The following is a 16,566-nucleotide window of genomic DNA, read 5'->3' as shown; positions in this document are numbered from 1 at the left end:
CCTTTATTCTGCTTCTGTTTCCTCAAAGCCTCTCTATATGTTAGATCTGGCTTTACTCCATGCATGTCTTTCACTGCTCTATCGCTCTGGGTCCCATCCCCCTTGCAAATTAGTTTAAACCCTCCTGAACCATGCTAGCAAACCTACCTGCAAGGATATTGCTCCCCCTCGAGTTCAGGTGCAACCCATTCAATCTGTACAGGTCCCACCTTCCCCAGAAGAGATCCCAGTGGTCCAAAAATCTAAAATGAAACATGAAACAAAGAAACCCAAAAGAACCCATAAAAAAAGAGCACTATCGAACACCGAATGTGCCAAGAAAAAAACAAATCTTGCAAACAATAAACATAAGCAAATAGCATTCTGAACTGAAGTCCACAGTCTGTCCCCAGACCCTCAGTTCAGCACACAGCAGAGCAACGAGTTGAACAGACCCACCCCTCACATCAGGCCCCAACACTCTGACCGTTCCAATCTGGCCAGTTATCTAAATTGTAGTCAAAACATCAGGTTCAGTCACTTCAATACGCTCTGGGGACTAGAGCCCACCATCTCGATTCAGCCTGTACCTATCCTTTCTCAATTCAGCCCAGTGCTTAAATCATTGTCCAAATATCAGGTTCAATCACTTTGATACACTCAGGGGACTGGACCCCGCCACCTCGATTCAGCCTGTACCTGATCTTTCCGATTCAGACCAGTGCTTAAATTGATTGAACTTCAGGTATTCCTCACTCTTGGCAATGGGCCTGCAGGCCTTGCCTTGCCTCATCTCAGTTCTGTCACATCAAATTGCCTCCAAGTCCAAAGGGAAGTGACAGACTATTGTTTGTGATGATCGTTGTAATTAACAAAGTACTTAGTTGTTTTCTTTGTTTCATTACTCACCAGCCAGAAGTCACTGAGATTCACCAGCACCATTTTAAACCAGAAATACATTTGTCATCAAAGTATGTATACAGAATACAATTGAGATTTGCCCTCCCGCAGGCAGCCACAAAACAAAGAAACACCATGGAAGCCGTTCAAGAAAACATCAAACACCCAAAGTGCGAAATAAAGAACAAATTGCACAAATAGGAAAAAACACTTTACCACTTCTTCAAATCTGTATTAAAGACCCAATGATCATTAACATATTTCAAATTGATCCAAATGAGAAATATGTTTTAAGTAAATTAGGAGGTTTGATGCTCTACAATAATCAGCAGGATACGGCACTTAAAACATATCTCTAGCTCATTAACCTTAATTAGTAGAATCCATATGAATAGGGGCATTAACATTTTATGGGTTACCTCTAACACTTGACAAAGCTGTAGTTTAATGATGGCAATGCCAAACAAGGAACCCAATGGCAGTGAGTTTTCATCCCAACAGAAAATTTTCTTCATTCATTCTTGAGATGAAGGGATTACTATCACAACCCCAACTCTGAACCATTCCCACAACCCATGGACTCACTTTCAAGGACTCTTCATCTCATGTTCTTGATATTTATTGCTTAGTTATTTTTTCTCTCCCTTTGTATTTGCAGTTTGTTGTCTTTTGCACATTGGTTGTTCAATCCACAAACTGCCAATTAAACGTTGCCCAAGACCTGGACCAGGACAATATCCTGGTTTGGGCTGACAAGTAACATTTGAGCCATGCAAGTGTCAGGCAATGACCATCTCCAACAAGAGACACTCTAACCATCATCCCCTGACGTTCAATGGCATCACCATCACTGAATCCCCTACTATCAGCACCCTGGGGGGTTACCATTGACAGGAAACTAAACTAGTCTAGCTATATAAACACTGTGGCTATCAGAGCAGGTCAAAAGCTGGGTATCCTGCGGCGTGTAACTTACCCCATGACTTCCCAAAGCCTGTCCACCATCTACAAGGCTCAGGTCAAGAGTGTAATGGAATACTCGCCACTCGCCTGGATGAGTGCAGCTCCATCGACACTCAAAAAGCTTAACACCATCCAGAACAAGGCAGCCCACTTGACTGGTACTCCTTCCACAGCATCCAATCCCTCCACCATCGACAAACAGTTGCAGCAGCGTGTGTTATCTACAAGATGGACTGCAACAACACACCAATTTCCTAAGGCAGCACCTTCCAGACCCGCTACCACTACCAACTAGAAGGACAAGAACAGCAGATACCTGGGGGCACCATCACCTGGAAATCCCCCTCCAAGTCACTCAGCATCCTGACTTGGAAACATATCACCATTCTTTCATTGTTGCTGGGTCAAAATCATGGAGTTCCCTCCCTAACAGCACTGTGGGTGTATCTGTACCTCAGGGACTGTGGTTCAAGAAGGCAGCTCATGCCACCTTCTCAAGGGCAACTAGGGAAGGGCAATAAATGCTGGTTTATCTGGGTCACCCACATCCCGTAAATAAATAAAGAAAGAAAAGATTCAGGTCTCTAATACCATCCTCCAACAGATCATTCAATTGGCCAGAAAACACACCACCAGGATAAAGATCACAGGCTTCAAACAATACCAGAACCATATCTGAAAGAAAAAGATGTAAAAGAAGTGAAAGAAGTAGTTTCAAGAACCGTCTGGGGGATATTGTCCTTGGTCGCGTTGTTTGCCAGTACCATTGTACAATGCAGTATAAGCCCTTCCACCCAAAATGTTGTGTCGAACCTTTAACCTACTCTACAATCAATCTAACTCTCCTTCCCAAAAAGTCCTCCATTTTTCTATCATCTGATTGTTTCTTAAATGTTTCTGCCTCTACCACCATTTGTGGCAGCGCTTTCTATTCACCCATCCCTCTCTGTTTATAAAGCCTGCCTCTGACATCTCCCCTGTAGCTTTCTCCAAATACCTTAAAGTTACACCTCTTTGCATTAGCCATTTCTGCCCTGGGTAAAAGTCTCTGGCAGTCTCATCTTGACACCTCTCATCCTCCTTCGCTCCAAACAGAAAAACCCTAGCTCACTCAGATATGATCCATTATCTACTAAGAGTACTGGATTTTGACTTAGTAACAATTAAGGAATGGTTGAAAAAGTAGAAATGGTGGGTGAGGGAAGAAAAGCTAACAGTGGAGCTATTTCCAACATTCAGATTCATTTCTCACATGTACAGTGAAAAGTGTGGTTTGCATCAACAATCAACACCACCTGAGAATGTGCTGGGGGCAGCCCTCAAGTGTCACTACACATTCCAGTGCCAGGAGAGCATGCCCACAATGTTCAGTGGAACAACACAAACAACACCAACTCGAGCAGCAAAACAAAAAGAAAGCTCTTTTCTTCCCTCTCTCTCACACACACACACACACACACACGATGCACCATCAATAACTCTAGGAGACTGGAAGTGAATGATAGGCTTTTATTAACAGCAAAACGTGACCACGACATCTTGAAGACTGAGGGAGGAGCAGTGCCCCAATTGCCTTTATACAGGGGTCTGTGGGAGGAGCCACAGCAGCAGTCAGCAGAGGGGCGTGTCCAGACAGGTATACATAGTTTACCACAACACACACACACAGTCCTCTAACTCCAGGCAGGCCTCCAATGAATTTGAGGACTCACAAACATCGGGCCTCTGAATTCCCCCATCACTCACAGGATTTCTCCCATTGGGTTTGACTTCCAGACTCACCAATCTAGCTATCTGCCTTCTCATCCTTTAGAAGTTTTAGAGTGGGAAGACGCTGATAAAGACTTCTTGGCAAACTGCTGCCAAGCACTGTGTGAGTAGTGGCCATAAAGTTGTACAGCACAGTAGTGGGCCCTACAGCCTCACCAGTCCACACTGACCTCTTCTTTTCATTATACTGGTCCCATTTGTTCGCATCAGGACTGTATCCTTTTATGCCTTCCTATTGAACAGTCTTTTTAAATGCCTCTTGAATGTGGTAATTATATCTAATTTCTACCAATTTCCTCCAGCAGCACATTTCAGATATCAATCACTCTAGTTAAAAATATATATCTGTCAGATCTCCATGAAAGTATCTTCTTCTCATCTTAAATCTGTCTTTTCTTGTCATTGATCCCCTGAAGCCATCACAGATGGAGGTGTGAATGTTTAAACAACGGAAGTTAATTTGGTAACTTTTATAACTGCTAGCAAGAATGAGGGATTAAAAATTGAAATTTGTATTATATATACACGCAGTGTCCACTTTATTAGGTTCAGGAGAGATCCTGATGTGGTCTTCTGCTGTTGTAGCCAACCCACTTCAAGTTTCAGAGAAGATCTTCTGCACATCAGTGTGTGGTTATTTGAGTTACTGTTGCTTCCCTGTCAGCTTGAACCAGTCTGGCCACTCTCCTCAGACCTCTGTCATTAACCAGGCATTTTCACTCATAGAACTGCTACTCACTGGATACTTTTGTTTTTGCATCATTCTCTGTAAACTCTAGACTTTAGAGTCTCAGGACTGTTGTGTCTGAAAATCCAAGGAGATATGCAGTTTCTGAGATAGTCATACCAGCCTGTCTGGCTGCAGCAATCATTCCACGGTCAAAGTGACTTAGTTCACGTTTCTTCCCCATTCTGATGTTTGGTCTGAACAACAACTGAGCCTCTTGACCATGCCTGCATGCTTTTATGCATTGAGTCACTACTAAGTGGTTGGCTGATTCGATATTTGCATTAATGAGCAGGTGTACAGGGATTCCTAATACAGTGGCCACTGAGTGCATATATAAAAATAAATTGTTTACTCATGTCACTGAGCACCAAAAGTGCTACCCCTACCTGGTTTGACCCTTAGATGACCCTACTTCCACACTGTGTGGGAGGCTATTGTTGCTCATAGACAACTGGGGATGCACAATTAGTAACTTAACAGTACTTCCTACATCCCAAAAATAAAGTTCCTCAAAGCAAAACTATAATTAACTTGTAATATAAACCACCAGTACTTTTTCCACAGGATGCAGTATGTGCTTTCAAAATACCAAAGCAAGCATCATTTTTACAGCAACACACAGAATGCTGGAGGAACTGATGTCTCAGGCAGAGATCCTTCACCAAGGTGGTGTTCACCTGATGAAGACTCTCGCCCCAAAATGTCGGCTCTTTATTCCTCTCCATTGATGCTGCCTGACCTGCTGAGTTCCTCCAGTACTTTGGGAGTTTTATTCTGGATTTCCAGCATCTGCAGAATCTCTTGTACTTACCACTTTTACAATTCTTTCTTTAGAAAAAGGATTCTGTGTTGTACTACCTAGAAATCTTAACCTTTAGAACTTTTAGTTACACCTGGATTTAAAAGGATCTTCAAAGCGGTAAAGAACTGTATTAAAACCAGGAAAATTATTTGGCAGAGAATCACGGATCAGTATATACTAAGTCCCTCTCAACCAGGACCACTGTTCTGCTTTAACTCTGAAGTTATCTTTAATGTATTTTCAATACTAAAGATGCTTCATAAATGCAAATTACTGTTTTCTGTTTTCACCAAATGTCCACAAAGAAATTACAGTTTATGTATAGCAAGAAATCCTTGACAATCTAAAAAGATTCACAAAGATCGTAAAACGTTTGTTGTCTGACCTTAGATGGTCATTTGATCTTAGTTGTCGATAGAAAACTTCTTCTCTCCAGGGTTATATATCAGAATCGCCCACTCCTGTATGTTTTTCAACAATGAGTGAAAGCTATATCAATCAGGTTGATATGTGGTGGGGTGAGAAAGGGATACCATAAGACCATATGGAAGCAGAATTAGTCCATTCGGCCCATCAAGTCTGCTCTGCCATTCCATCACGACTGATATCCTATCCCTCTAAATGCCATTTTCCTGCCTTCTCCCCATACCCTTTGATGCCCTTACTGAACAAGAAACTATCAGCCTCTGCTTTAAATATGCCCAATGACTTGGCAACCATAGCCAACTGTGGCAAAGAATTCCACAGATTCTGTACACTCTGGCTAAAGAAATCCTTACTCATCTCTGTTCTAAAGGGATATCCTTCTATTTTGAAATTGTGCCCTGATCCTAGACTCTCCCACTATAGGAAGCATCGATACCTTTCAAAACAAAAGAACCATGAGGTACCTAAGGAACATGGATCAACTGGGTTTCCCGTTTAAAAATGTTACTATCCACCTGATCTGGTTGTCACCTGATCAGAATTAGGTATAATATCACTGGCCTGTGTTGTGACATGTGTTGTTTCAATGCAGCAGCAGTATAGTGCAATACATTAAAAAATATATAAATTACAAATGTGGTTGTCCGTCGTATTAAGATGATGACAGGAAAACTGTGCTGCTGAGTTTTTAAAGTGGAAAAGCTGTTGCACTGGGGCAGTTCCACTCTCTCGAACTCAGAAGTCCAGGTCCAGTGGTCCGATTAGTCATCACAAACTGGGACATTCCATGGATGCAGTGGATGACCGTGACTTCTTTGGTGCCTTGTCATGCCCTTCTCTCTCCTTGGAGCATTGCAGAACCACCTTCCTGGCCGTTGGATCTCATCCACCCTGTCTGCCATTGCTGACTTCACATGCTGGAGCAAGCATTGTTCCTACTTCGCCGGGGTATGAGGCTTGTGGGCTACCCTCACCTGGTTCAGCCCGCCTGTCAAGGCAGTGCACCAGAATGTGGCAACTGTCGCATGCAACCAGCCACCTGGAGCCATAGTTGAGAGCTGAGTGTCTATTGGGAGCAAAGGTGAGTGAGCTGCTCCAGAATGGACACATCAAGCCCCTTCACCAGAGGAGGTACACGTCCCTGGGAAGTGTGGAAGTAGAGTTGTCTATAAGTCAAACCAGGCAGGGGTAGCATTTTGGTGCATGAGTGATCAGTTTGATTTTATACAGTACATATGCTCAGTGGCTACTTTATTAAATATACATGTACACCTGCTCATTAATGCAAATATCTAATCAACCAATATACATAGTCTATATATATATAGTACTGTGCAAAAGTCTTAGGCACATATATATAGCTAGGGTGTCTTAGACGTTTGCACAGTATTGTCTTAGTCAACGTGGAGCAGAGATTGAGTTTATAAATCTAGAAGATGCAAAGAATATTGGAAATGGTGAGGATGGATGGGTGTGGGACTGATGGGGGTGGCAGGAGTGCAGCCACACCTGGTCCTGAGACACTGGGCAAGGTCATTTGATTCTAAAAAATTGGTTCATTGATTATTTCAGAATGTCTATCTGGAGCTTCCCACTCCCTCCTCTCTCTCTTCCCCTTTTTCCAACCATGATTCCACTCTCCCTGACCTCTTTCCCACACTCAGTCCACAATAGAGCCCACATCAAAATCAGGTTTATCATTACTCATATGTCAGAAATTTGTTTTTTGGGGGGCAGCAGTACAGTGTACTACATAAAATTACTATGGTACTGTGCAAAAATCTTAGGCATCCTAGCTATATATATGTGCCTAAGACTTACACAGTAGTGTAAGTAAATTAAATAAGTACAGCAAAAGGAGAGCAAAAATAGTAAGGTGATGTTCATGGGTTTGTTCATTGTCTGATTCCATTACCTTCCTTTGGCAATACATTCCAGACATCAACTGCTCCCTGTGCACAAAAATTACTCCTTAATCTCTTTAAAATTCCTTCCTGTCACCTTAAAGCTATGCCTCTTGTTTTAATTACCCTTACCATGTGAAAACAGCCTTAACCACGGGGTGATACCTCTACCATACAATTCATCGTGCTTTCACTCTGAAGTTATCTGAAATGCATTTTCAATATTGAAGATGCTTCATAAATGCAAATACTATTCTCTGTATTCACTTAATATCCACAAAAAATCTACAGTTTATGTATACCAAGAAATAGAGGGATGTGGGTAACCGTAGGTAGTTTCTGGGGTGGGTGCATGTTCACTACAGCATTGTGGGCTGAAGGGTCTGTATTGTGCTGTAGGTTTTCTATGTTTCTATGTCTATGTTTCTAAATCCCTGTGTATCATAAAAAGATTTATAAAGAGCAGATGAGAACATATAGAACAAAACTGATCAAAAGAAAAATTGTGTAACTTGGACCATAAGCAATAGGAGCAGAATTAGTCCAGGCAGCCCATCAAGTCTACTCTACCATTCCATCTTGACTGATTTATTATCCTTTTCAACCCCATTCTCCTTATAGCCTTTGATGCCTTTACAAATCAGGAACCTATCACCCTCCGCTTTAAATATATCCAATTACCTGGCCTCTATAGCCACCTGTGACAATGAATTCCACAGGCTTAGCACTCTCTGGCTAAAGAAATCTCTGTTCTAAAAGGACAACCATCTATTCTGAGGCTGTGTCATCTGGTCCTAGATTCTCCCACTACATGATACATTCTATCCACATGTACTCCATCAAGGCCTTCCATTTTACAATTACTGATTGGATATTGGACATGGTATGAACATACTTCTGAAATGATGCTCAGCTCATTTGTGGAAGTAAATGACACAACTACACCCACAGAGTCTCTTAGGTAGACCATGAACTTACAAAATTCCTTAAATTCAGTATCATGACAGATTAGTTCAGATAGTGAAAATCTCAGAATAAACCAACGACAGACCAAATATAAATCTTCCCTTCCACTACAATGTATCTGAGTCTTTCTGAAAGTATCACATGTTTTTTTAAATCCTTATAGTGAACATTATGATAGTGTAGCAGTTAGCGTGACACTAATATAGCTCAGGGTGTTACGGTGTTTTGAGTTAAATTCTGGCACTGTTCTATAAGAAGTCTCTGTACGTCCTCCAGCAACCTGCCTATTTAACCCTAACCTAATCACAGGACAATTTACAATGACCAGTCAACCTACTAACCAGTATGTCAATGGACTGTGGGAGAAAACTGGAGAACCCAGAGGAAATCCACATTGTCACGGGGAGAACGTACAAACTCCTTACCGACGACACAGGAATTGAACTCCAAACTCTAATACCCAAGCTGTAATCGCACTATCTATTACACTACCATCATGCCCCACTATGCTGTCGTAGTGTCCCCCGACACCACTGTGGCACTTCCCAAAAATGTTTTGTTATAATGGTGAAGATTCTTAAACACAATGCATTGAAATTCCACTCAATTTTCATTTTGTTTCCTTGATTGCATGTTCTCATTCAGTTTTGCATTGGTAGTTGTAAAAATAGTCACCCAGTTACTTGCTAGAAATTAAACTATATGCTTAAGACAAATTAAAATTAAAGTTATGTCATCATATTCTTCACTATTTTCAGTAATGTTGATTTAAGAATAATATAACATTTACCCTTTGATTTTGAAATTATTTTTGTTCTTAACCTTTTCAGATAATTGAGATCCTTTAGTACTTGGAGAAATCAAGAAATATTTTCAAAAAAAGTTAGAAAAAATTCTAATTTACCTGTATTAAGATTCTATGGTTATGATTTCATCACTTTGATCCTTTTTCAAAGTTTGCAAGTGTCATGAAAGTTCTCCACATAATTTTTCCACACTGAAACACCAAGAACTGAAGCCTGAGACCTCTAGCAACAGTTGCTAGACACAAAAATCATGTGATCAAAACACTTGTAACCTGGTGCAGCTCCGAGGGAAATAATTGAGTGTCAAAGCTAATAAGAAGCTATTTCCCTGGCTACCTATGCAAATCTACACAAGGGTATTACCACAATAGAAAATTCAAGGAAATTCATAATATGAAAAGTTTCTGTTATATGAGTAATTAATGTGGAATCTCCTTCTGGTAATACTTTTAATTCTTGCTATCATTTTTGAGGCTATTATTACAAATAAGGCATGCCAGTAGCTATTAAAAGTTTGTGCAGATTTTGTCACCAAAAACTCTAGCAAATTTCTACAGATGTACTGTGAGTGTGTTCTGACTGGTTGCATCACCATTTGGTATGGAGGTGCCAATGCACAGGAACGGAAAAAGCTGGAGAGAGTGTTGGAAAGTCAGATAGCTCCATTGTGGGCACTAGCCTCTCCACATCAAGAATATCTTCACTAGATGGTGCCTCAAGAAGGTGTCATTCATCATGAAGGATCCTCACCATCCGGGGCACACTTTCTCTTTGTCACTACCATCAGCGAGGAGGTACAAGAGCCTGAAGACACACATTCAACATTTTAGGAACAGCTTCTTCAGACTATCAGATTTCAGAATGGACAATTATCCTGCTACCTCACTTAGATACCATGAACACTACTTCACTTTTTGTTCTCTTTTTACACTAATTGTTTATATCTTGTGTACAGTGGATTCCAGTTAATTGGGATACATTGGCACCAGTATATTTTGGCCCAATTAAGTAGCTGCTCTACTTAGCCGAAGTTTCATGGAAATAGTTAAAAATGTATATAAAAGATATATTAGCTTTTAACTGAGTAACAAATTATATATTTAAATGAAATACAGAATAAATTAGAATACTACCAAAACTGCTGTGGTACTATAAAACTGTGTATTAGTTCCTAGTAGTTATCAACAGAAGAATTCATTCAGTGCAAGCCGATGTAATTTTTTTGAGTGAACAAAATCAGCACAGACATCTGTGCAGATAATGGACTGCCTCCAAACAGTGCTTTCCATGATTGTATCTCCAAATTTTCGATATCAATGTAACTTTCAAGATGATTGTTGATTGCCTCAAATTCTTCGTAGTTCCTAACTTGTTGAAGTAGTGAAATCATTTCATTTTCACTCCCAGCCATTTTTGGCATCTCCAAACTGCAGCGAGCAAAACAGTTCTGAATTGTCTGTTTATTACTTGCCAAATATCAGTGACAAAAATCAATGCCTTTTGAACTCAAGCATGCAAATGGCTCTATTTAGAAACTGTCCTCTCTGACACAACATGGATGCAATTGACGCTAGTTAGAAACTGTTCAGCAACTGTCTGCTGCCGCAACTAAGCGGCATAGTGTGCCAAATAAACAAAGGAAATCCTGGCTAATATCTCGATTTGTTTTTGTCCGTTTAGAGTTTTCCCAAATAAGCAACTGTCCCGATTAACCAGTGGCCCAAATAAATGCAGTCCACTGTATTTCTTATTGTAACTTAAAATGATTTTTTCTGTTTTGCACAGTACAGCTGTTGCAAAGCGTCAAATTTCATGACGCGTCTGTGATAATAGACATGATTCTGAATCCCTTTAGAACCATTTGTAAACAATGACATTAAAAGATGCATTTTTGCTGCTTAAATCCCTTTCCTGGCTCCGTAGACGCTATTGTCTGATGACCTGTTGTATGCAAGGGTCACAGCAAACTGCTGCATCTAGTGTGGTTGTACATTTGCCAGTCAAAGGACAGCAGGTTCAATACTAGCTGTATTGAAGTGTGATGTGTGCAGGGTGACAGGTTCAAAGTTCAAAGTAACTTTATTATCAACGTTCATATATGTCACCATATACTACCCTGAGAATTGTTTTCTTGCTGGCATTCACAGTGAATACGAAGAAATACTATAGAATCAATGAAAAGCTACAAACCAAGACGAAGAAACAACCAATGTGCGAAAGGCAAACGGTGCAAATAAATAAATAAATAAATAAATAAATATTTAAAGCATGAGTTGTAGAGTCCTTGAAAGCGGATCCTGAAGAAGGGTCTCAGCCTTCTGTCTATTCACTTTCATAGATGTTGCATGACCTGGCATTTTGCGCATGTTCCCTAGGTTGTGGAATCAGTTCAGTGTTGAGGTGAGTGGAATTATCCACCTTGGTACAGAGGCCTGATGGTGTAGGGAAATAACTGTTCCTGAACCTGTTGGTATGGGTGTTAAGGCTGCTGTAACTCCTGCCCAATGGCAGCAGCAATAAGAGAGCATGCCCTGGATGGAAGAAGTCCTTGATGGATGCTGCTTACGCCAAGTGGGAACACGTGGAGTAGAATTCCTATTTTCTTGTATCCTTTTTTGATTTGATGGGCCCATTAAACATCACTACTACTCTACTGAAAAGTATAGATAAAGAAGATTCTGCAGATGTTGGAAATCTTGAGCAACACATATAAAATGCAGGGGGATCTCAGCAGGTCGAAGCATCTATGGAGGGGAGTAAACAGTCATTGACTCGGGCTGAGATTTCATCTTTATCCAGATCTGTGATGAGTTGCATGCCTGTGTGCATGATGTTACTCTTACCTTATCTGAGACACAGCATTATTGATACTTACAGTATCCATTCCTATGGGCAAGGCCTGCATGAATTCACTGAATTGTCATGATAAATGATTTATTGTGTTGCCTAAACTAGCCTTAAAAGTAACCATTCTTGGAATACTGTGGCATTAATTATCTCATGTTTGAGATAACCTACTCCTTTCTCTCTATAATCAGGTAGTGTCCTGGGTGCATACTTTTATTTGTAGTCCTTGGTGTCCAGGGAAAGTAGCTACTCTGGTGAAGGGGCTTGTTGTGTCCATTCTGGGACAGCTCATTCACCTTTGGTTCCTACTGGACACTCAGCTCTCAGCTGTGGCTCCAAGTAGCTGTTTGCATGGCACAGGGGCCACACACCCTGGTACACCATTTCAACAGGTGGGCAACACCATGTGAGGATAGCTGGCGCGCTCATACCCCGGTGAGATGGGGACATACCAGTCCTAGCATGAGCAAATTAGATCTACAGTGTGATCCAACAGCTAGGAAGACGATACCGCAACACTGTATGAAGAGCGAAGGACATGACAAAGCACAGAAGATGACTTTGTCATCCACTGCAACCAAGGTAGACCCCAGTTTGTGACAATTACTCATAACTAGACCTGAACTTCTGAGTTTGAGAGAGTGGAACTGCCCCAGCGCAAAGACTTTTCCACTTTAAAAACTCTCCTGCACAGGTTTCCTGTAATCGTCGGACAGGTTGAACTACCACCACCTGAACTGAACACAAGTGATTCTGTAGATGCAGCAAAACCAGAGAATACACAAAAATACTGGAGGAACTTAATGGGTTAGGAAGCATCTATAGAGAGAAATAAACTGGCAACATTTTGGACCAAGAATCTTCACGAAGATGGAACCCTCCACAGATGGTATCTGACCTGCTGAGTTTCTCCAGCATTTTTTCAAAGGTTTTAAAGGTACATTTAAAATCAGAGAAATGTATACAATATACATCCTGAAATTCTTTTTCTTCAAACCATCCACAAAAACAGAAGAGTACGCCAAAGAATGAATGATAGTTAAATGTTAGAACCCTAAAGCTTCCCTCAGCTCACCGCTCTCACGCATAAGCAGCAGCAAAGCAACGATTCCCACTCCCCCTCCAGCAAAAAAACCATCGGCACACCCCCACCGAGCACTCAAGTGTGCAGCAAAGCATCAATAAAGACACAGACTTGCAGTACCCCAAAGACTACTCGTTCACCCCGTAATTCAACGTACCACAGGCTCTCTCTCTCTCCCTAATAAAGGAAAAAAGAGGTGTCCTGATGAAGGATCTCGGCCCGAAACGTTGACAGTGCTTCTTCCTATAGATGCTGCCTGGCCTGCTGTGTTCCACCAGCATTTTGTGTGTGTTGTTTGAATTTCCAGCATCTGCAGATTTCCTCATGTTTGTCCCTGTTTCACGTTTTCTGTGTTCATCCTGACCTGATGTACAGACCCTCTTTCAGGGACTCTATAACTCATGTTCTCACTATTACTTATTCTTTTATTTGCACAATTTGTCTTGCTCATTGATTAATTGTCGGTTTTTGTTTATACAGTTTCTCAGAAATGCTATTGTATTTCTTTATTTTGGAATAAATATCTGCAAGAAAATAAATCAAGGTCTATGGCAACATATACAGTATCTACTTAGTTTCAATAGGTACATTTAATGTCAGAGAAATGTATACAGTATGTATAGTCAAAGAAAAGTACAAAACAGAAACAGGCCCATCAGTCCACCTGGTCCATGCCGAACTGTTTACTCCCATTGAACTGCACTGGGACCGTAACTCTTCATACCTCTACCATCCATCTCCTTGTCCAAACTCCTCTTAAATGTTGCAATTGAGCTTGCATGCACTGCTTGGTCTGGCAGTTTGTTCCATACTCTCACAACCCTCTGAATGAAGAAGCTTTCCCCAATGTTCCTTTTAAACTTTTTACCTTTCACCCTTAGCCCGTGACCTCTAGTTGTAGCCCCACCCAACCTCAGTGAAAAAAGCCTGCTTGCATTTAGCCTATTTACACCCCTCACAATTTTGTATCCCTCTATCAATTCTCCCCTCAATATTCTATGTTTCAAGAAATAAAGTCAATTTTTCCTTATATCTCAGGTCCTCCAGTCTCAGCACCATCCTTGTAAAGTTTTTCTGTACTCTTTCAACCTTATTTATATCTTTCCTGTAGGTAGATATAACCAAAACTGCACACAATACAAATTACACCTCATCAATGTTGTATACAACTTCGACATAACATCCCATCTAATGCACTCAATACTTTGATTTATGAAGGCTAATGTATCAAAGGCTTGCTTAATGATCCTATATACCTGTGACACCACTTTCAATGAATTATGGACCTGCACTCCCAGATTCCTTTCTCCTACTGCACTCTTCAGTGCCCTACCACTACACTGATTGGCCCTACTGAAGTGCAATACCTCACACTTGTCTGCATTAAATTCCATCTGGCATTTTTCAGCTCATTTTTCTGGCTGGTCCAGATCCCACTGCAAGCCACGATAGTCTTCCTTGCAGTACGCTACACCCCAATCTTGGTGTCATCTGCAAATGTACTTATCCAGTTAACCTTCCAATACTTTCCCATAACTTTCCCACGACAGATGTCAGGCTCACCGGCCTATAATTTCCTGGTTTATTTTTAGAGCCTTTCTTAAACAGCAGAACAGCATTGGCTATTCTCCAATCCTCTGGTATCTCACTTGTTGCTGAGGATAAGTTGAATATCTCTGCTAGGGCCCCAGCAATTTCTGCACTTGCCTCCTGCGTGGTCTGAGGGCACACCTTGTCCAGCCCTGGCAATTTTCCACCCCAATTTGCCTCAAGACTTTGATAATATATTTGACTTTGATTAACTCATTAAAATGTTACTGACAATGAAACAAGAAGTGTGCCTCAAAGTTCCTTCCTATAGCTTACCTCATTGGCCACCTCAAACATACCATCCCTATTGCAACAGTGAGAATCTTCTTCCCACTGGTGGGGGTCCATTCTTATTCTTTCCTTTTCTCAGCCGCACTCAGGAAACACATCATTATATCAAGGCACAAGCCTTCACCTTCGTAAAATGGTAAACCTAAACCTAAGGTTAAGGATCCCCATAAACCTAAAGTTATGGGGAGAAGGCAGGGGTATGAGCCATAACCAAATGATAGAGCAGACTTGATGGGTCGAATGGCTTAATTCTGCTTCTATATGTTAGATTCAGAATCGGAATCAGGTTTATTATCACCGGCATGTGACGTGGGATTTGTTAACTTAGCAGCAGCAGTTTAATGCATTACATAATATAGCAGAGAGAGAAAAAAATAAATAAAATAAGACATAATAAATAAACAAGTAAACCGATTGTGTATATTGAATAGATTATTAAGAAAATGTGCACAAACAGAAATACTGTATATTAAAGAAGTGAGGTAGTGTCCAAAGCTTCAAAGTCCATTTAGGAATTGGATGGCAGAGGGGAAGAAGCTGTTCCTGAATCGCCGAATGCATGCCTTCAGGCTTCTGTATCTCCTACCTGATGGTAACAGTGAGAAAAGCGCATGCCCTGGGTGCTGGAGGTCTTTAATAATGGATGCTCCCTTTCTGAGACACCGCTTCCTAAAGATGTCCTGGGTACTTTGTAGGCCAGTACCCAAGATGGAGCTGACTAGATTTACAACTTTCTGCAGCTTTTATCGGTCCTGTGCAGTAGCCCCTCCATACTAGATAGTGATGCAGCCTGTCAGAATGCTCTCCACGGTGCAACTATAGAAGTTTTTTTGTGTACTTGTTGACATGCCAAATCACTTCAAACTCCTAATATAGTCACTGTCTTGCCTTCTTTATGACTACATCAATATGTTGGGACCAGGTTAGATCCTCAGAGATCTTGACATCCAGGAACTTGAAGCTGCTCACTCTCTCCTTCTGATCCCCCTATGAGGATTGGTATGTGTTCCTTCGTCTTACCCTTCCTGAAGTACACAATCAGCTCTTTCGTCTTACTGATGTTGAGTGCCAGATTGTTGCTGCGGCACCATTCCACTAGTTGGCATATCTCACTCCTGTACGCCCTCTTGTCACCACCTGAGATTCTACCAATAATGGTTGTATCATCAGCAAATTTGTAAATGGAGTTTGAGCTATGCCTAGCTACACAGTCATGCGTACACAGAGAATAGAGCAGTGGTCTAAGCACACACCCCTGAGGTGCACCAGTGTTGGTCGTCAGTGAAGAGGATATGTGATCACCAATCTGCACAGATGTGGTCTTCCGGTTAGGAAGTCAAGGATCCAATTACAGAGGCCCAAGTTCTGCAACTTCTCAATTAGGATTGTGGGAATGATGATATTGAATGCTGAGCTATAGTCCTGACGTAGGTGTTTGTGTTGTCTATATGGTCTAAAGCCATGTGAAGAGCCATGGAGATCGCGTCTGCCATTGACCTATTGTGACG

General features: G+C 41.3%; 1 protein-coding gene across 9 annotated transcripts in view; it reads right to left on the bottom strand.

Annotated features, from left to right (window-relative positions):
• Positions 1–16,566, bottom strand: part of LOC132397404 (doublecortin domain-containing protein 1-like) — a 544,514-nt gene that overhangs the window by 523,649 nt on the left and 4,299 nt on the right. Inside the window, exon 1 of one of the 9 annotated variants that reach the window (XM_059976132.1) lies at positions 9,345–9,464. The exons of the other annotated variants lie outside the window; for them this stretch is intronic. The gene's annotated coding sequence lies outside the window, so the exon portion shown is untranslated. Of the gene's footprint in view, positions 1–9,344; positions 9,465–16,566 lie in introns of those variants that run through there. 9 annotated transcript variants of the gene reach the window in all.

This window comes from Hypanus sabinus, chromosome 7 (assembly GCF_030144855.1).
Source record: "Hypanus sabinus isolate sHypSab1 chromosome 7, sHypSab1.hap1, whole genome shotgun sequence".
Classification (NCBI taxonomy): domain Eukaryota; kingdom Metazoa; phylum Chordata; class Chondrichthyes; order Myliobatiformes; family Dasyatidae; genus Hypanus; species Hypanus sabinus.
Note: the sequence above shows the minus strand (reverse complement) of the source record. Positions and strands in the feature narration are given on the sequence as shown.